The following is a 21715-nucleotide window of genomic DNA, read 5'->3' as shown; positions in this document are numbered from 1 at the left end:
TTTCCCAAGGGAGGGGAGATGATGCAGAGCATCCCAAGGTCATCCTCATGGTCCTACCATCGTCTCACCAAGTGCCTAGTGGACCCATGACATGAGCACATGCAAGAGCTCTCGAAACCGAGGTGACATCTCTCCTCTCACAATTCCACTTCGATGAACATGAGACATGGCTACTACCTCAAACAGAGACATTGTGCATACTTATGTATCAAGGAGTTAGCCATGGAGACGCTAAGGAGCAAGGAGAATCCGAAGAGGAAGATGAACGTGAAGATGGAGAAGAAGAAGGGCAAAATTAGCAGAAGCCCGGACGATCCGGACCGCCGTCCGGACGATCCGGACCCTGGCCCGAACGATCCGGCTAACCATCCCGAGGACACCCGAAGCTTCACCACGAAGCCGGATCATCCAGACCCAGCCCCGGATCATCCGGCCACACCCGGACGTCCGGACCAGGACCCGGACATCCGGACCTCCCGCGGCGCCCACGACATAGCCGGACCATCCGGACGCCGACCCGGATCATCCGGACCCCCGAAGCCCGGATCATCTGGACCAACATTCGGATCATCTGGTCGGTGCCTGCGTGCATGATGTTGGGACGAGGCCCATGTACCCCTTCGCCCCCCAACCTCTATATATATGACTCCACCACCTCTTTCTAGGGTTAGCATTGGTTTAGCTCATATGTGAGGATAGCCTTTGCTTATCCATACGGATCTACTCCTCGAGAGAGACCGCGGCCCCTCTTCGGAGAAGATCCACGTTGGATTCAAGACCCCCTCTTGGGTGGCCCCTTCAAGACCTCCTAACGGAGAAGAACCGGTTACAGTATGTATCGTCCCTTGTTGGTTTTGGACCGTGTGATCTCTATGTGTACTCGGATCTAGCATATGTGTGACTATATCTTGTTGGTTTGACAGTTCCTCTTGTGTTTTCCCTCGTTTTCCCCTCGTGTTCCTCGTGTTCTTAGTCGGGATCCGCTCCTTTCGTGAAAGATCGGCCGTTTAGGGTTCCACCCTACATCAGCACTTGCTAGCATTCACACTTCATAAATTATTTCTTTTATCATTTACCTACTCGAGGACGAGCAGGAATTAAGCTTGGGGATGCTGATACGTCTCCAACGTATCTATAATTTATGAAGTATTCATGCCATGTTTACAATAGTTTTATATGATTTTGGTACGATTTGATTAGAACTAACTCGGACTGGCGTTGTTTTCAGCAGAACTACCGTGGTGTTGTTTTTGTGCAGAAATAAAAGTTCTCGGAATGCGATGAAAATCAACGCAGAATTTTTCTGGAAAATATAAAAAATACTGGAACGAAGAGTTATCGGAGGGGAGGCCCATGGGCCCCACGAGGGTGGAGGGCGTGCCCACCCCCCTAGGGCGCGCCCCTATGCCTCGTGGGCTTCCCGTGGGGCCCCATGACTTGTTCTCGATGCCAACCTCTCCTATAAATACCCAAACCTCTAGAAAATAACGTAGATCGGAAGTTCCGCTGCCGCAAGCCTCTGTAGCCATGAGAAATCAATCTAGGCCCTCTCTGGCACCCTGCCGGAGGGGTCCATCATCACCGGAGGCCATGGAGGAGGATCCCGGAGGGGCCATCATCGCCATGAAGGCCAAGATCCAGAGGGAGAACCTCTCCCCATCCAAGAGGGAGGCCATGGAGGAGGAAGCACAAGGGGGAGAACCTCTCCTCCACTCTCTCGGTGGCGTCGGAGTGCCATCGAGAGGGGAATCATCGCCGCGGTGATCGTCTTCATGAACATCACTATCATCATCACCAACCTCATCTCTTTTACACGGTCCACTCTCCCGCACCCCGCTGTAATCCCTACTTGAACATGGTGCTTTATGCCACATATTATGATCCAATGATGTGTTGCCATCCTATGATGTTTTGAGTAGATATCCTTTGTCTTTGGGTTGATTGATGATCTAGATTGGTATGATTTGTATGTTTTATTTTGGTGCTGTCCTATTGTGCCCTCCGTGTCGCGCAAGCGTGAGGGATTCCCGCTGTAGGGTGTTGCAATACGTTCATGATTCGCTTATAGTGGGTTGCTTGAGTGACAGAAGCATAAACCCGAGTAAGGGGGTTGTTGTGTATGGGATAAAGGGGCCTTGATATGATAATGCTATGGTTGGGTTTTACCTTAATGATCTTTAGTAGTTGCGGATGCTTGCTAGAGTTCCAATCATAAGTGCATATGATCCAAGAAGAGAAAGTATGTTAGCTTATGCCTCTCCCTCACATGAAATTGCAATAGTGATTACCGGTCTTGTTAACAATTGCCTAGGATAATTCCGCACACCAACCCATCATTATTCCAAACTCGCTATTTATATTATTTAGTAATATATTCTAACTTTATGATAACAACACCTACTTTTATGTTCTAGCTCTCCGATATCATACAAAGTTATCCTCTTCATACCCGCAACGTAGTTTTATTTCTCGTTTCTAGTTGGAAGCAAACGTTCGGTGTACGTATAGTCGTATCAGTGGCAGATAGGACTTGAGAGAATATTGATCTTACCTTTAGCTCCTTGTCGTTCGACACTCCATACTTATCACTTCCACCATTGGGAATTGCTACGATGATTCCCTGCACTTGGGGATTATCACACTTCCACCAAGAGAAATTTGATTCCCCCCACTAATCCCTTGCGGATCTTGTTACTCTTGGGTGTTTGAGCACCCTAGACGGTTGAGGTCACCGAGGAGCCATATTCCATTGTGGTGAAGCTTCTTGGTGTTGTTGGGAGTCACCAATTAAGTTGTGGAGATTGCCCCAACCTTGTTTGTAAAGGTTCGGTCGCCGCCTCCAAGGGCACCAATAGTGGAATCACGGCATCTCGCATTGTGAGGGGGCGTGAGTAGAATACAGTGGCCCTAGTGGCTTCTTGAGGAGCATTGTTCCTCCACACCGCTCAAACGGAGACGTACTTCCCCTCAAAGGTAAGGAACTTCGGTAACACATCCTCGTCTCCACCGGATCCACTCTTGGTTATCTCTCACCTTTACTTGTGCAAGCTTATATTGTGTTGTGTCCCTTGCTTGCTTGTGTGCTTGTTGTTGTTGCATCATATAGGTTGCTCACCTAGTTGCACATCTAGACGACCTACTTTGATGCAAAGTTTAATTTGGTAAAGAAAAGCTAAAAATTGTTAGTTGCCTATTCACCCCCCCTCTAGTCAACTATATTGATCCTTTCACTTTTCTAGTTGTGGGATATCAAATGTGTACGTGTGTGAGATGAGCACAAACAGCAGGAATTTGACCTACGAGCATTGCTATTTGTAACCATCAATGATTGGCCTGCTCTTAGTAACCTTTCAGGATAGACAAACAAGGGATACAACACATGCACACACGGTTTAGATGAGACTGAAAGTATATATTTGAACAAATGTAAGAAGAATGTGTACCTGGGACATCGTCGATTTCTTCTTACCAAGCATGCCTTAAGAAAGAAAGGCAACCATTTCAAAGGTGAGGCAGATCACCGGAAAAATCCTGGCCACCGTATAGAATGACAACATTGGATCTCAACAATCTTGGGTACACAGAGGAACCATTCGTCCTAGCCAATGTTGTGGCACATGTTTTCTATGTGAAGGACATGTCCACCAAACCGAGAAAAAGAAAAGATAAGGAAGCGAATACATCATACGATGAGCCAAAGCGCCACATAGTTCTTTTCAGGGAAAAGAAATATCATGGGAGTGGAGGACAAGACAGACATCTCAGAAGATAATGAAAAGTTTCATGAAATTCCTCCCTTCAGAGTGAAGACTGACCCAAGTATCATGTTAAATGATGAAGATTATTCATGGTTACGGCGCAATAAGCAAGGGACATACACGAAGAAATAGTTTTATACCCCAAGATCCCACTCTGGGATGTGACCGGCTTCACTGCCATCACTTCCTCTCTAGTGTGAGTTTCCGGATGATATGTCTCCAACGTATCTACAATTTTTGATTGTTCCATGCTATTATATTATCTGTTTTGGATGTTTAATAGGCTTTACTATGCTCTTTTATATTATTTTTGGGACTAACCTATTAACCGGAGGCCCAGTGCCAATTTCTGTTTTTTGCCTATTTTAGAGTTTTACAGAAAAGGAATACCAAACGGAATGAAACCTTCACGGTGATCTTTCTTGGACCTAAAGCAAACAAGAAGATTTAGAGATGAAGTCGGAGACGCAACGAGGCGGCCACGAGGCAAGAGGGCGCGCCCAGGGGGTAGGCGCGCCCCCCAGCCTCGTGGGCCCCTCGTAGCTCCACCGACGTACTTCTTTCGCCTATATATACTCTTATACCCTAGAAACATCAGTGGGAGCCACAAAACCACTTTTCCACCGCCGCAACCTTCTGTACCCATGAGATCCCATCTTGGGGCCTTTTCCGGCGCTCTGCCGGAGGGGGAATCGATCACGGAGGGTTTCTACATCAACACCATAGCCTCTCCGATGAAGCGTGAGTAGTTTACCACAGACCGTTGGGTCCATAGTTATTAGCTAGATGGCTTCTTCTCTCTCTTTGATTCTTAATACAAAGTTCTCCTCGATGTTCTTGGAGATCCATTCGATGTAATACATGAACTTGATTATCTATGAATATTTTTTGGTTCTTCTCTGAATTCTTATATGCATGATTTGATATCTTTGCAAGTCTCTTCGAATTATCAGTTTGGTTTGGCCTACTAGATTGATCTTTCTTGCAATGGGAGAAGTGCTTAGTTTTGGCTTCAATCTTGCGGTTTCCTTTCCCAGTGACAGTAGGGGCAGCAAGGCACGTATTGTATTGTTGCCATCGACGATTAAAAGATGGGGTTTATATCATATTGCTTGAGTTTATCCCTCTACATCATGTCATCTTGCTTAATGCGTTACTCCGTTCTTATGAACTTAATACTCTAGATGCATGCTGGATAGCGGTCGATGTGTGGAGTAATAGTAGTAGATGCAGAATCGTTTCGGTCTACTTGACACGGACGCGATACCTATATTCATGATCATTGCCTTAGATATCTTCATAACTATGCGCTTTTCTATCAATTGCTCGGCAGTAATTTTTTCACCCACCGTAATACGTGCTATCTTGAGAGAAGCCACTAGTGAAACCTATGGCCCCGGGGTCTCTTTCTTATTATGTTGCATCTCTTTTATTTACATCGCATCTCGTTTACTATTTTGCAATCTTTACTTTCCAATCTATACAACAAAAATACCAAAAATATTTACTTTACTATCTCTATTAGATCTCACTTTTGCGAGTGACCGTGAAGGGATTGACAACCCCTTCATCGCGTTGGTTGGAAGGTTCTTGATTGTTTGTGCAGGTACTAGGTGACTTGTGCGTTGTCTCCTACTGGATTGATACCTTGGTTCTCAAAAACTGAGGGAAATACTTACGCTACTTTGCTGCATCACCCTTTTTCCCTTCAAGGGAAAACCAACGCATGCTCAAGAGGTAGCATCGGACTTATAGCTGGAAAGTGCCACTTCAGACAAACCGGAGGGAATCTTTGTAACATGATTTTAGAATAATTATTTATTAAGTTAAAAATATCAATTATTGCCATCCTTTTAGTATTTTAATTATACAGAGGAGTTAACCCTCAACAATTGTAGTGATTTCAGTCCCAAGTTTTGCAAGGTTGACATAGATGAATACAGTAGAAGCATCGGAGTGATAAGAGAGAAACGTTGTATGACATAAAATTACCATCATCCGCTCTACCAAAAAGAACTCATGCATTGAAAGTATCTCTTTCCTCCTCCAGAAGAAAAATCCATTCTCCTCCTGTCGGCGTCGCCGCTAGTTCGCCCCATCTCTGACGGCCTCTTGGCAGGGATGACAAGAGAAAAAGGAAATGGATGCATGACTTATTTGTTTTCATTTATTTTACTCTAGATAATTCACTAGGGCGGTTAACTTACGTGGCGAAGGGATCAATGGCAGGGAGTGGTGTGGAGAGGGATGACTGTGCCTATGACCAAGGCAACGGTTTAAATAGCACCGGTGGGCGGCAAAGGGATAGACGGGTGGCGGCAGAGGAGACGCCTCGGCAACCGCATGCCATCAATGCGGGCAGCAGATGGACGGATGGGTGGCCGTCATGTCGTTTGAACGCACGGCAGTTGCCTGCAGCAGGCAGGAGCGCGGGCGGCGACCTCTTGGCCGGCGCGCCACTTCAATGTGTGTTCAATTCCCTAGAATCAGAGAAGGCGATTCCATTTCTACATTTCTTTCAATTTGTGTTGTCGATTCAATTCCCTAGATAGCTTGATCCCCTCGATTTGAAATAATAGATGTAGCCACCCGTGATGCGGTCCTTGGTGGAAAAAAATAATCTCTTTATCTCTGATTACTACAAAATGATTAATTTTGAGTTTCATCAACACCATATCAAAACATTATATATATTGGCATACACACTCCATTCCATTTCAAAGTTTAACAATTAAATTATCCACACACTATGACAAAAAAGAAAATGCATACACTATGGAAAATAAACTATTGATAGTAAAGAGAACATTAGTATTTGCTTTTAACGTTGCGACTAGCAAGACGAGGTGATTCACAACCCCCTTGCCAAGTTGGGTGCAAGCATTTATTTTGTTTATGTGTAGGTGTCGCTTATCTTTAGCACGGAGTCCCCTACTGGTACGATAAACCTTGGTTCTTAACTGAGGAAAGTACTTTCTGCTGATGTGATACATCACCCTTCCTCTCTAGGGAAATCCAAAAACTCATGTGGTAGTAGCACTCATCATCGTGCATTGGCTGCAACCCTAGCTCAACGACGAACCAGAGAGGAGGGCGGGAAGTGATGGCCAGAGACGAGAAGGGAGGGCTGTGAAGAGGTGGCGAGCACGCGTGTGGTGAGAGAGCAGAGGAGAAGGGATGCGGGCTCGAGCGGGGCGGGGGATTAGTGGGGAGGAGGGATGCGGGGGTCGAGAAGGGCGGGGGATTGGTGGATAGGGTCTCATTGCATGTCCCTATCCTCCCACCGGGTGAAATCGATCCCACCAATTCACTCACGCAAACTCAAAGCAACTTCACATGATTCTCTCGACCCCACTGTCGGTGTCAAAACCGGCGGATCTCGGGTAGGGGGTCCCGAACTGTGCGTCTAAGGTCGATGGTAATAGGAGACGGGGGACACAATGTTTACCCAGGTTCGGGCCCTCTCTATGGAGGTAATACCCTACTTCCTGCTTGATTGATCTTGATGAATATGAGTATTACAAGAGTTGATCTACCACGAGATCGTAATGGTTAAAACCCTAGAAGTCTACCATGTATGACTGTATATGTTTCCGGACTAAGCCCCCGGTTTATATAGACACCGTAGGGGACTAGGGTTGTACAAAGTCAGTTACAGAGAAAGGAATCTTCATATTTGATCGCCAAGCTTGCCTTCCACGCCAAGGAGAGTCTTATCCGAACATGGGAGAGAGTCTTCGGTCTTGTATCTTCACAGCCCATTAGTCCGGCCCATGTCCAACAGGCCGGACGCCAGAGGACCCCTTAGTCCAGGACTCCCTCACCCACCGTTAACGAGACTCACCTGGCATTGACTTGTGAAGGTGCTGCTGATGTACACCAGAACCAACGGCTGACCAAATGAAAGTAGCCAAAACTGGTCAACAGTAAAAAAATGGATGGACCAGGAAGGTCGGCGCTCACAAGTGCGCTAGAACGACGATTAGAGTAGCGAGGTTTATAGGACAAATGCACAATTTTTCATTTGAAAAACGGGTAAGAGATCTCATATACACCAAATTAAACCAAGTGAATCTAGACGAGTATGTGAAGTAATCGAATAATATACAAAAGTACAATAAAAACATTTTATGTTATTTGATTATTATAATAGTAGTGCACATTTAAATACAAATACACATCATAAACATGTTGCCACCTATAACTGAACCCAACTTGCAAATCACAATTGCCATGCCTAGAAGTTTCTGTGAATACATTTACCTAATATACAGTAGAAACCAATATTAAGATATTTTTTAGTATCTATAGTTTAGAATACATGGATACACAAATATATGTGTATACACTACATAGTGCAATATTTGAAATAAATAATTTTTTTAATAAGAAACATCTTGTTTTTTACATCATAGAATTAATTTTCTAGAATTTTTTTACAATTATATACATTACAAATGTATAACAAAAATATTATAATTATTATTTAGAAACATTGTTATGGGATTAGTTATGATGAGTAAGTAATATAAAGTTATATAAATTAAAATTGAAATATGGTGCAATTATTTTAAAATAAGTATTAAAGTTTAGTATGAAAGTTGTTTAGTTTAAACCAGAACACTTCTCGACTACACAAGATATGTGGCTCAAGAGTGAAGCGTCGGCTACCCACATGGACAAGTTCTGAATGTTTTTTCGGTTCTGCCCATATAGTAATGCTAAGTTAGGAAAACAATATTGAAAATAAAGCACAATATAATTTACAAGCAAACAGAGTTAAAAATAAATTACCTCAAATAGACGGACATGAGCTGAGTGTTCTTTGCACTTCCACGCCGTCATTTGGCCGGGATGAGAAAATTAGTATTATACTTATAAGAAACGTACTACACACCAATTAGGGGATAAATAAAATATGGAAGGAAGGCGATGATTAGTACCATCTGCCTGATAGGGCCACATGAGTACATAGCAAGACAAAATGTCGTAGAGCATCCAAATGATGCAGATGTCGTGCGTGTAGAGGTACATATCATATACTTTTACTCCCCTAAATTATTAGCTTTGAAAATCTTCACCATTATTTCACTGCCACACAAAGAATAAATAGTTTCGGTGCCACCAAAAATCGCAAGTGAATGACACAAATTAAAAGATAGATTGTGGGGATGTTACGTAAGCCGATGACAGATAAAGACCAAAAATGAATATATAACCAAGCACAAGAGAGACGACCAATGTGGCACCGCCATGGTGCTCAGGCAGCGGGGATGGCGCCGGCGCATTATCTGTAAAACAAATCACACGTTACTAAGTAAATTGTTAACCGAGAATATGGACACAGATACAAGACTAAACTGACTCAGCCACTGTGTTGCTACCAGAGTAGCATTTTTCGTTGTCATTTCCAGCAGTGGAGGTCGCCAGTCCTAGCATTTTTTGTCAATGGACGTAGCTCATTGTGTGTGTTGTCTTCGCCACATGCCAGTTTCAGCACAACCCGTCGCGCCGCTCCTTGCCCAACGCATTATGGCCTCCGTTGTGAGGGTGGGCATGAGAGATGTGGTGGGGACTGCCATGGGAGCTATTGTAGTGGGGGGGAGGCCTAAGGGCATGGCCAATCCATAGCCCCATGGTGATGCCTCGTAAACCACGTAGGACCGGATGTCAGGAAAAGTAGGTTCAGATGGAGCAGCGGGATGCTCTGCAGAAGGCGGGTGTTTGGGCAGAAAAAGTGTGGTCCGATGCATAAAGCTGGAAAGGTTCAAGTGGAGAGTAGAGATGCATGTGTAGTGGGAGTCTTTATTTTTTATTCTTTAATGAGGCCCACTAGCGGTAGCTTGCATTGAAGAGAAAAAAACAATATAGATGGCTCAAATTATTTTTTGTCATGGAGCATATGTATTCATATGCCACCATTGTACATGCCCTAAGAGCATCTACATCAAACTCAACACTCAAGTTCTTTAATAATCCTGTTATTGTCTCATCAGATGAACATGTGACAATAATATTATATATATAAATAAGCACAAATATGGATGTATCCGACGGACGCCGCGTCCATCCCCGTGGTGTGAACGTCGCGTGGCGCCGCTCCGGCTGCCGCCCAATACGAAATCCGGCATGGGACACAGTGCTTGCCATACGAAATCCTTGGACTTGTTAAAGAACGAACGTTCGCTCCATCTCTTTCGCATGGGACCCGATTTGTTTACTGTTTGTGCATTGTTTGGACCGATTTTGCTATTTTCTTGGTCTCATCGTCTCCCTCTGCCCTCGGTTTAACCTGCCATATCAGCATAATTAATCGTTGTGTACCAATTGTTCTGAGTAGAGAACATGCTCTTAGAATATCTAAACATCCGTGTGAAAACATAGCATGTTGTGATCAATGTCAATTGCTTGGGTGACTGGAAAAAGATCTAGCAAATTGAGGCATCATAAAATAGTCTACTGTTCGTCTAGAGTTTTCTGCCAAGACCCTGACATTTTGCAGCTAACACCCTTGAGTTTTCATTTTCTTACAAACAAGACCCTAATATTTTGCAGTTGACACCCTGAAGTTTTTAATTTCTTACAAACAAGGCCAAAAAATTGACAAGTCGTGGGAATTTTCATTAGAAATTTCGGCAACATAACGCGTCAGGAAGAATCAAATGTCTTCAAGTATTTTGTATTTCACATAGAAACATGCAATTACAACAATCTTTGGTGATTTCTGAATGTCCTGTTTTGCACAAAACAAAGAAAGACAGAAATGTTGATGCTCCATCCAGCACAAGACTCTCAGACTAAGCACCACTTTCTTGCCCGAGCTGAGCCATCAAACCAAACATCATCTTGCTCTGAATTACTACCATACTGCAGATCGACCAAAATTAATTCATCGCCTGAATTATACTAGTTCATATTAACAAATTTGTATAAAAAAAATTCTTCGATCATTAGCATGGCTTGCTGAATTATACTAGTTTCAAGTGCAGCATGATGGTCACTCGATTCAGATAATTGACCCATTACGAGTATGCACATCAGAAGCTTAGTATGATAGCTTTCTTGTGTCATTAGCATGTCTTTCTTACTCAGTAGTTTAGAGCGCAACATAATGTTCCCTCGATTCAATTAATTGAAGTCTTACGGGCATGCAAATTAACAACTTAGTATAAAAAAATTCTTGGTTCATTAGCAAGGTTTACTAAAATTATTAGTTCATAGTTCTACATGATCTTCACTATTTCAGTTAATTGATGCATTAGGAAAATGCACATTGACAACTTAGTATGAAGACTTTCTTGGATCATTAGCATGGATTGCTGAATTATTTGTCCACGGTCTCGCTGTTCACTGCATTCAGTTAATTTGAGGCAAGGTGTATATGATGCATTTTGAGGATTGTGCTGCTGCCCCTAGCAGGAAACTTTGCCCTCCTCGTGAGAGTGCTTTTATCCCAATTTGAACTCATCTATTGTGGTGTCACAATAATTCCACAAGTATTTGTGTGCACAGACAAACAAAAAGCCTGACCATATATAATTAATCTAAGTATGGAGGTGGTGTCGTTGTACCAGCGCTCCTTAGTTGAACCTTAGATGGTGGTTGTTCAAGGTTTCAGTGGTCAGTACAAGCAAGTGTGTTGCAGATGCTGAGATGCATTAAAACACCAGTTTTGCCACATGGTGCAACAACTTTTCATGGATCCGAGCCGGGAACGGATTGGATGGGTGTACATAAGCAACAAAGGATGGGGTTGTGTGTTATCTTGTTTAGCGGCAGTGAGCTTCAAATATTCTGGTTTGAGTAGAATCGGGTTTTTTCGACAAGGTAGGGGTAGACTATGAAGGCAATAGTAGAATGCAAGAAAAGTCATGTTTTGCACCTTTATCGGCATCAGAGTTTGTCCTCAAGGAGTGCTTCCGCCCACTCTGGGCACCTGCTCTTGCATCTTTCAAAGCCTAGCGTCTTTCACCTAGCACTGGCTCCTGCTGGCGAGCATCTTGCCATCACAAGTATCAACAAGCAACAAGGGTGTCAATATACCGATTGAATCAATAAACACAAAATTCTTCCAAAATAAAAAATAAAAAGGCAAATGGAGTTAAAGTTCCCATGTAGGACAAAAACATGGCAAATAAATTATTTCAGACCATTAACGCAGACTTCTAGCCATGTAAATACAACTACAAATGGAGCTTCAGTTCCCATGTAGGTATATATGCAGTACTTGATATAGTGATCAGACCACTTGTGCAGACCCAAGACCCATAGCTAGCTAGTCAATCTTTTGTCCATGTAAATAGTCCTCTTCTTCGAGTTCTTTTACTACATCCTGCCTAATTGTGGCATACAATTATTTTTCTACAATTTCGATGAAGACCAAGGTGAATGAAACACACCACACCACCAATTTGTGCACCCACACATATTTGCTTGGTCTCATCCTCTTCCCTCTGCCCTCAGTGTGACCTACCATCTGACAATAATTAATCATCACAATTATTCATATTATTAACCTAATATCTATGTTTTTAGCATACCGATTTTTGGAAATGCTCCCGCGACAATGGGTTGTATACAAGCTGTCCTGACAAGAGAACATACTTGGAGAGAGGTATTTTCTTATGACTATATGAATACGCGTGCGAAAACATAGCATGCTGCTATTCAACAATCCTTGCCTACACATGTAGCTAGATTTCATAGGCATGTACAAGCGATGATGAGAGAGAGAACAAAGAGAAAACAATGTTTGCCAAAGATAGAATGGATCCTTGGTCATCTAAGAAAGTAAAGATCACTATATATATATGCTTGCCAAAGGGGCGACACTTAAAAGATAACCAAAGAAATGCCTACTAAAACTACTAGTCAGGATTGTATCTTGTACTTGTTTTAGCTTGCAAAAACGTCTTATATTATGGAACGGAGGGAGTATTAGTTAATTTTGACATGTTATAAGATATCTAGATTAGGTGTAGGATTTTACACAGAGACATTCAGAGAAGGAAAACAACTAGACAAAGACAAACAAACATTAATAAATTGTTAAGAATTAGTATCTACCTCTCTAGCTAGTAGTCTAAAGGGAGAAGGGGCTGCTTGCCCCTCCCAAATTGAAAATCAGATGTCTCCATGGATGAATCGAAGATTAGTGGGGATTATATTGAATCAGTTATCTCTCCACGGGTGGGGGGGGGGGGGGGGGGGGGGGGGTGTTCCACCTTGGATTGAGGAGAGGATCGGTTGTACTTGGTGTTGGATTGAGGAGAAAAGAGGAGCCAAGGGGGAGGGATTGGATGGAGAGCAAGGAAATTTATAGAGAGAAAGAGAGAGGATGGCACGCAACATGGGGATGAGTGGTGCGACGAACGCGGGGATGCGTCGGATGGGAGGCCGATCCGCGTGAGGAGAGCGAGAGCCAATGGGTTGAAACACAACACACGCGGGACGAACGAGAGGGAGGGAGGGATTAATGGAGGAGCAGAAGGAGGTGGCGCGTTGCTTTGGGAGAGCATTAAAGATGTGCCTTGGAAAGTGGAAGACTTCTGTTATGTTTCCTCGTAATAAGTGGCAGCGTGGGACTTCCTGAAATAACGCCTCCATTCCATGCAGACTTGGACTAACTATAATTTAAAATCCCCTAACTAATCTAATCTATTGTTAATCACATAATCAGGCCCGTTAATTATAAGTAGTACTATTTTCCTTTCATTGGTTGTAACTGGACATATTAGAGATTTGATTTCAGTTTATCAAACAGGTCTTGGGTGGGTCCGAAACCAAGTTTTGTTGTTGTTGGCCACATAAATCAAAACGATGATGCTCCTTTTCGTTATTCCTTTTGCTACTAGCTATCATTGCCAGTTCTTTCTTTCTTTCTTTCTTTCTCCATTTCATCTACTGCTGGTTGTCGCATTAGATTTAAACCACCAAATGTCAGCAATAAAAGAAGAGAAGTTGTATTATTCTAGATTTGATTCAGTCCTTTATGTATATTAAGCGAGGCAGATTTTGGCTGGCCAGATTTGTGGGTTTGGTATATCATCTGAGCAAATCCTGAGGCCAGGATGCAAACATTTTATTGATTTCATAATGAATACAGTTTTAGAACCCACCGCTTCATATCGTGTCTAAAAATGTTCTACATGAAATGAAAATCATATAGTCAAACACAAATAAGTTGCTGCCACGGGAATGACATTTACCATCGCAACTTGTATGATGGAGGGCTCAACCAAGAAAGCGAAAAGAAATTGAGCAAATCATCTAGGCAGCCATTTGCTTGCACTAGATATACACCAATGCCCATGCCACCACTAAACAAAAATGAATAATTTTATTTACCTTCATTCACAATATACATTCTTATTACAATCTGAAGCAAGCCAGTTATCTCTCTATGCTAACTTTCATTCTTAACAAACCAGTCCAAATCTCCATGATCTCTATCAAACAAGCCAGTCTTACATAGGAACAAAACAGAAAGAGACAACTATTGCTACTTCTCTTGAAGAGGAAAGGGTGATGCAGCAAAGTAGAGATAAGTATTTCCCTCAGTTAGAGAACCAAGGTATCAATCCAGTAGGAGACAACACGCAAATCACCAATACCTGCACAAACAATCAAACAACTTGCACCCAACGCGATAAAGGGGTTGTCAATCCCTTCACGGTTACTTGCAAAAGTGAGATCTGATAGAGATAGATGAAACTAAACAAACGATAAAGTAAATATTTTTGGTTTATAGATCGGAAAGTACAAGATTGCAAAATAGTAGATTGGGAACTTATATGATAGAAAATAGACCCGGGGGCCATAGGTTTCACTAGAGGCTTCTCTCTTGAAGGCAAATAATACGGTGGGTGAACAAATTACTGTCGAGCAATTGATAGAAAAGCGCAAAGTTATGACGATATCTAAGGCAGTGATTATGAAATATAGGCATCACGTCGATGTCAAGTAGACCGAAACGATTCTGCGTCTACTACTAGTACTCCACACATCGACCGACTCCTTCCTGCATCTAGAGTATTAAGTTCATGAAGAACAGAGTAACGCAAGTAAGATCACATGATGTAGAGGAATAAACTCAAGCAATATGATGTAAACCCCATTTTTTTATCCTCGATAGCAACAATACAATATGTGCCTTGCTGCCCCTACTGTCACTGGGAAAGGTCACAACAAGATTGAACCCAAAGCTAAGCACTTCTCCCATTGCAAGAAAAACCAATCTAGTTGGCCAAACCAAACCGATAGTTCGAAGAGAATTACAAAGATACCAAATCATGCATAAAAGAATTCAGAGAAGATTCAAATAATATTTATAGATAAGCTGATCATAAATCCACAATTCATCGGATCTCGACAAACATACCGCAAAAGAAGATTACATCTGATAGATCTCCAAGAACATCGAGGAGAACATGGTATTGAGAATCAATGAGAGAGAATAAGCCATCTAGCTACTAGCTATGGACCCGTAGGTCTGTGGTGAACTACTCGCTTCATCGAAAGGGCGATAGAGTTGATGTAGAAACCCTTCGTGATCGAATACCCCTCCACAGGATGCCGGAAAAGGCCCCTAGATGGGATCTCACGGGTACAGAAGGTTGCGGAGGTGGAAAAGTGTTTTCGTGGATACTTCTGGTGGTTTGGGAATATATGTGAATATATAGACGAAAGAATTAGGTCAGGGGAATCACGAGGGGCCCACAAGGCAGGGGGCGCGCCCTACCTCCTGGGCGCGCCCTCCACCCTTGTGGCCGCCTCGTGGCTCTTCTGACTTGCACTCCAAGTCTCCTGGGTGTCTTCTGGTCCAAGAAAAATCATCGCGAATGTTTTATTCCGTTTGGTATTCTTTTTCTGCGAAACTCTCAAACAAGGAAAAAAACAAAAACTGGCACTGGGCTCTAGGTTAATAGGTTAGTCCCAAAAATAATTTAAATTATCATATTAATGCATATATAACATCCAAAACAGATAATATAATAGCATGAAATAATAAAAACTTATAGATACGTTGGAGACGTATCAACCATCTTGTCACTATAGTTTACAACAAGCCCCTCGAGTTTAGAAAGCTGACAAAAAGAAGTCCCATCCATTTGCTGGCCAGAATTTCCATCAGCAACACTGTACAACAGAATTGAATCACAACTAATCCGACACCACGAATACTAACTATGCCACCGACGATGATTTCATCTTGCTACTTGTCACCATCCTTCCTTCTTCAGCAACTGGTCATCGACACAACTCTCCCCGAGATGAGCAGACATCGATACAAAACCAAGTATTGTTTGCCTGATAACTATGTGCTGGGAGACAGACAGACAACAATAATAACATGATTTGCCAAAGTCAGGCCGGACGGCCACAAAGCCCAAGTGTTGGCACCACATCTGCATCATCTCATCCATCTGTGATGAACTCCACACTTACATACTACGGTTGCAGCTGCAAGGGAAACAGAAAAACAAGCAGAGCAAAGTGGTCAGTGCACTAATGATTTGTAAATGGGCTGATACAACAAAGTACTTCTCCATAGCAGCAAGGACAAAGGTCATATGGTCAATGGAGAAGTACATGTGCAAGTAATAAAACAGAGATAACAAGGTGGCACAAAGCAACCACAACCATAGCAGAAAGGGAAAATGAAGAATGGATAAGCTAGTAACTTGTTGAAATGCAAAACAAATTATGATGTCAGTGTCCATCCAAGGCCCTAAGCAACTCGGCAACGACATTGATGTGTACCTAAGGCCATTAGTTGAAGAACTTTTACAGCTATGGGATATCAAATATGTACGCATGTGGATGAGCACAAACAGCAGGATTTTGACCTACGAGCGTTGTTGTTTGTAACCATCAATGATTGGCCCGCTCTTAGTAACCTTTCAGGACAGACAAACAAGGGATACAACGCATACACACACTATTTAGATGAGACGGCAAGTATATATTTGGACAAATGTAAGAAGAATGTGTATCTGGGACATCGTCGATTTCTTCCGACCAAGATGCCTTAAGAAAGAAAGACAAGCATTTCAAAGGTGAGGCAGATCACTGGAAGAAGCCTGGCCACCGTACGAAATGACAACAGTGGATCTCAACAATCTTGGGTACACAGATGAACCATTCGTCCTAGCCAATGTTGTGGCGCATGTTTTCTATGTGAAGGACATGTCTAACGAACCGAGAAAAAGAAAAGATAAGGAAGCGAATACATCATACGATTAGCCAAAGCGCCACATAGTTCTTCCAGGGAAAAGAAACATCGTGGGAGTGGAGGACAAGAAAGACATCTCATAAGATAATGAAAAGTTTCATGAAATTCCTCCCTTCAGAGTGAAGACTGGCCCAAGCATCATGTTAAATGATGAATATTATTCATGGTTACAGCGCAATAAGCAAAGGACATACGCGAAGAAATAGGTTTATACCCCGAGATCCCACTCTAGGATGTGACCGGCTTCACCGCCATCACTTTCTCTCTAGTGTGAGTTTCCGGACTTATAGCTGGAAAGTGCCACTTCAGACAAACCGGAAGGAATCTTTGTAAGAGCTAGTTAGGGGATTTTGGTATTTGAAACATGATTTTAGAATAATTATTTATTAAGTTGTGAAATTTCAATTATTCCTAACCTTTTAGTATTTTAATTATATAGAGGAGTTAACCCTCAATAGTTGTAGTGATTTCAGTCCCAAGTTTTGCAAGGTTGACATAGATGAACACAACAGAACACTACTAGGGAAAAGCTTACCAGTAGCGCTGGTTTTTGAGGTACCAGTAGCGCGGGCACCAGCGCTACTGCTACGGCGCTACAGCTATTTTGTAGCAGTAGCGCTTTTTTAGGCAAGCGCTACTGGTAAGTTCAAGTACTAGTAGCGCGGCACTTGGGAGCGCTACTGGTAAATGAGCGTTGCTGGTAATATTTTGGCCCGCGCCACTGCTAACATTTATGTTTTTTCTAGCATTTTGGCGTTTTACATGTTTAAACAGATATATCTTTTATACAATAACAACTCATCATGAACTAGTCTGTTTAAATAGCATATTCATTACCACTTGTCATCACCACCAAACAATGTTCGTCAATGAGACATCATATAACAAGTTGGTCACTAGTCATAATCACAACTCCTCCTCATCATCATCAACTCTAACACATTGTAGCACATAATAACACATTCTAGCTACGACCTACTCCTCTCATAGGACCTAGTCTACCCTCTCTTAGGTAATATATCATAAAACAAGATAGGCATTGACTCGCCATTAAGGAAAATTGACTCTCCATAATAAAGAACGGAGATCATCCTTTCTCCAAGTCTTGGCCTACGCACAATGTTGCTTCCAAGTAGCTCTCTACGATGGTTCAAACATTTTTTGAAATCATTTATTATCATGGCTTCCTCGCTTTTAGAAATCCGGTATGGACATGAGTGATGTGGATACTGCGGCTGACCTGGCCGTGGTGGCCGTAAGCCCATAACATCAACGCGACCTCTCGGCAACATCAGATGAGGCACACAATCCATCGGGATTTTCTGTTCAAAAACATAGTAATAACTTTGTAGTTAGCAATGTAGTTTAGTTTTAGAAGAATTTATGCAAAAGATGCACGGATGTCGTAATAGTAGAAAATCTTACCATGCTATCTCCATTGATGTTACCGTAGTTCAACACGTGCACTAGTGGCACGTATTGACCATAATTTGGAGGAGTTTGATAATAGCTATTGTAATTCTCAAGATTAGTAAAAAATGCGATAAGACCATCTTGCTCCTTATAAGTTAATTGTGCTTCATCATTGTAGTAGTAGGTTCTGTCTACCATTTTCCGTACAATCTTTTGAAGAATGAAAATAAGCTGTCAATGGAAATAAGCTATCAAATATTTTGAAATAAACAATATAAATTACTTAATAAATATGTTTAAGAAACTCACACAGCGGTAGAACTGGAAGCGTGTCAACAAGGACCCAAATGGTCATATTATTTTCGTCGATGTCAGGATCACCAAGATCGAAGGTGAGAAGCATACCCTCATGAAAATCATACGCCTTGCAAAGGGCTTCCCAATTCAGGCAACCAAAATTGGATGAGTTCACAAAATTGTATAGATTTACAGCAAAATCATAACCATGATGGGTCCTTAGTTGAATTATCTTTGTCTCCATGCTTTCATGATCTTCAAAACCCATCTTCTCCAAGACATAGCGTCTTGCATGGCATGGGATAAGCTAGTCGAATTGTAAAAGACGGAAATTACACGTTGAAGAAGCAGAGAAGTCGTGCAAAAAATAACAAAAAACACTTGTCGTCGTTGCGTACCATTTCAACATCGAAGGTCTCTTGGAGCTTGATGCTGAAGCACCGACCTTCTACCAGGTGAGGCCTGTCGCACAAACCGCGCTCATCTTCACAGTACTCGCACATAGCGAATTCCCTTTCGTCGTCAGACATTTCCTAATAGGTAATTAATAATCCATCATCGAATACATATATAGTAGTTTGTAACAAAGATCATCATATAACAACTAAAACACCTAAAATTTGTAGTTTGTAGTAGTTTGTAGCAAAGATCATCATTGAACCTAGTTTGTAGCAAAGATCATTATATAATCCATCATCGAATACATATATAGTAGTTTGTAGCACAAACCGCGCTCATCTTTTGCATTCAATAAGCAAATAACTAATAGGTAATTAATAATCCATCATCGGCTACATATATAGCAGTTTGTAGCAAAGGTCATCATATAATGTCACTAATACATCTTGAATAATAGCTCCTCTAGGTTCAGTGGGCCGCGGTGGACACCCAAAGAGAAGGAACCATTACCGGATCATAGCTCCGGTGAGATCCCCAAAGAATCTGCCAGGTATTGGAGAACCGGCCGTTCGCCAACGCAACCAAGTAGCACTGGACGTGCGCGTTCTCCTCCGTGACACGGTGCTGTACCACCTGTGCGGGGGACTCTGTTGGAAATATGCCCTAGAGGCAATAATAAAATGGTTATTATTATATTTCCTTGTTCATGATAATTGTCTATTGTTCATGCTATAATTTTGTTATCCGGAAATCGTAATACATGTGTGAACACATAGACCATAACATGTCCCTAGTGAGCCTCTAGTTGACTAGCTCGTTGATCAATAGATGGTTACGGTTTCCTGACCATGGACATTGGATGTCATTGATAACGGGATCACATCATTAGGAGAATGATGTGATGGACAAGACCCAATCCTAAGCATAGCACTAGATCGTGTAGTTCGTTTGCTAAAGCTTTTCTAATGTCAAGTATCATTTCCTTAGACCATGAGATCGTGCAACTCCCGGATACCGTAGGTATGCTTTGGGTGTACCAAACATCACAACGTAACTGGGTGGCTATAAAGGTGCACTACAGGTATCTCCGAAAGTGTCTGTTGGGTTGGCACGAATCGAGACTGGGATTTGTCACTCCGTATGACGGAGAGGTATCTCTGGGCCCACTCGGTAATGCATCATCATAATGAGCTCAATGTGACCAAGTAGTTGGTCACGGGATCATGCATTACGGAACGAGTAAAGTGACTTGCCGGTAACGAGATTGAATGGGGTATTGGGATACCGACGATTGAATCTCGGGCAAGTAACGTACCGATTGATAAAGGGAATTGTATACGGGATTGCTTGAATCCTCGACATCGTGGTTCATCCGATGAGATCATCGTGGAACGTGTGGGAGCCAACATGGGTATCCAGATCCCGCTGTTGGTTATTGGCTAGTGAGGTGTCTCGGCCATGTCTGCATGATTCCCGAACCCGTAGGGTCTACACACTAAAGGTTCGATGACGCTAGGGTTATAAGGAAGGTTTGTATGTGATTACCGAATGTTGTTCGAAGTCCCGGATGAGATCCCGGACGTCACGAGGAGTTCAGGATTGGTCCGGAGGTGAAGATTTATATATGGGAAGTCATCATACGGTCACCGGAAATATTCGGGGGTATAGCGGTATTGTACCGGGACCACCGAAGGGGTTCCGGGGGTCCACCGGGAGGGTCCACCTGCCCTGGGGGGCCTTATGGGCTGTAGGTGGAAGGGAACCAGCCCATAAGTGGGCTGGACGCCGTCCCCCTAGGGCCCATGCGCCTAGGGTTGGGGAGAACCCTAAAGGGGGCGCCTCCCCTTGCTTGGGGGGCAAGCCCCCTCCCCCTTGGCCGCCGCCCCCCTCTAGATCTCATCTAGAGGGGCCAGCCCCCTTCCCCCTTCTCCCTATAAATAGAAGGGTGGAGGGAGGGCTGCAGCACAACATCCAAGGCGCAGCCCCTCCCCTCCCCAACACCTCTCCTCCTCCGCGTGAGCTTGGCGAAGCCCTGCCGGAGAACTGCCACTCCACCACCACCACCACGCCGTCGTGCTGCTGTTGGAGCCTTTCTTCCTCAACCTCTCCCTCCTCCTTGCTGGATCAAGGCGCGGGAGACGTCACCGGGCTGCATGTGTGTTGAACGCGGAGGCACCGTTGTTCGGTGCTTGGATCGGATTCCGCTGCGATCTGAATCGCTACGTGTACGACTCCTCCAACCGCGTTCTTGCAACGCTTCCGCATCGCGAGCTTCAAAGATATGAAGATGCACTCCCCTCTCATTGCTAGTTACTCCATAGATTGATCTTGGTGATGCATAGAAATTTTTTAATTTCTGCAACGATCCCCAACAGTGGCATCATGAGCTAGGTCTATGCGTAGTTTCTATGCACGAGTAGAACACAAGTTGTTGTGTGCGTCGATTTTGTCAATTTACTTGCCGTTACTAGTCTTATCTTGATTCGGCAGCATCATGGGATGAAGCGGCCCGGACCGACCTTACACGTACGCTTACGTGAGACAGGTTCCACCGACTGACATGCACTAGTTGCATAAGGTGGCTAGCGGGTGTCTATCTCTCCCACTTTAGTCG

General features: G+C 43.1%; 1 long non-coding RNA gene across 1 annotated transcript; it reads right to left on the bottom strand.

Annotated features, from left to right (window-relative positions):
- Positions 1-9630: 9630 nt before the first annotated feature.
- On the bottom strand, positions 9631-11843 carry LOC120962362 (uncharacterized). Its single transcript, XR_005753134.2, has 2 exons — positions 11641-11843; positions 9631-10050 (listed from the first exon to the last, which is right to left on the bottom strand). It is a non-coding gene; the product is annotated as an uncharacterized lncRNA (long non-coding RNA).
- Positions 11844-21715: the final 9872 nt, after the last annotated feature.

Source organism: Aegilops tauschii, chromosome 4 (assembly GCF_002575655.3).
Source record: "Aegilops tauschii subsp. strangulata cultivar AL8/78 chromosome 4, Aet v6.0, whole genome shotgun sequence".
Classification (NCBI taxonomy): domain Eukaryota; kingdom Viridiplantae; phylum Streptophyta; class Magnoliopsida; order Poales; family Poaceae; genus Aegilops; species Aegilops tauschii.
The sequence above is the reverse complement of the archived record's forward strand: the minus strand, read 5'-3'. Positions and strand labels throughout refer to the sequence as shown.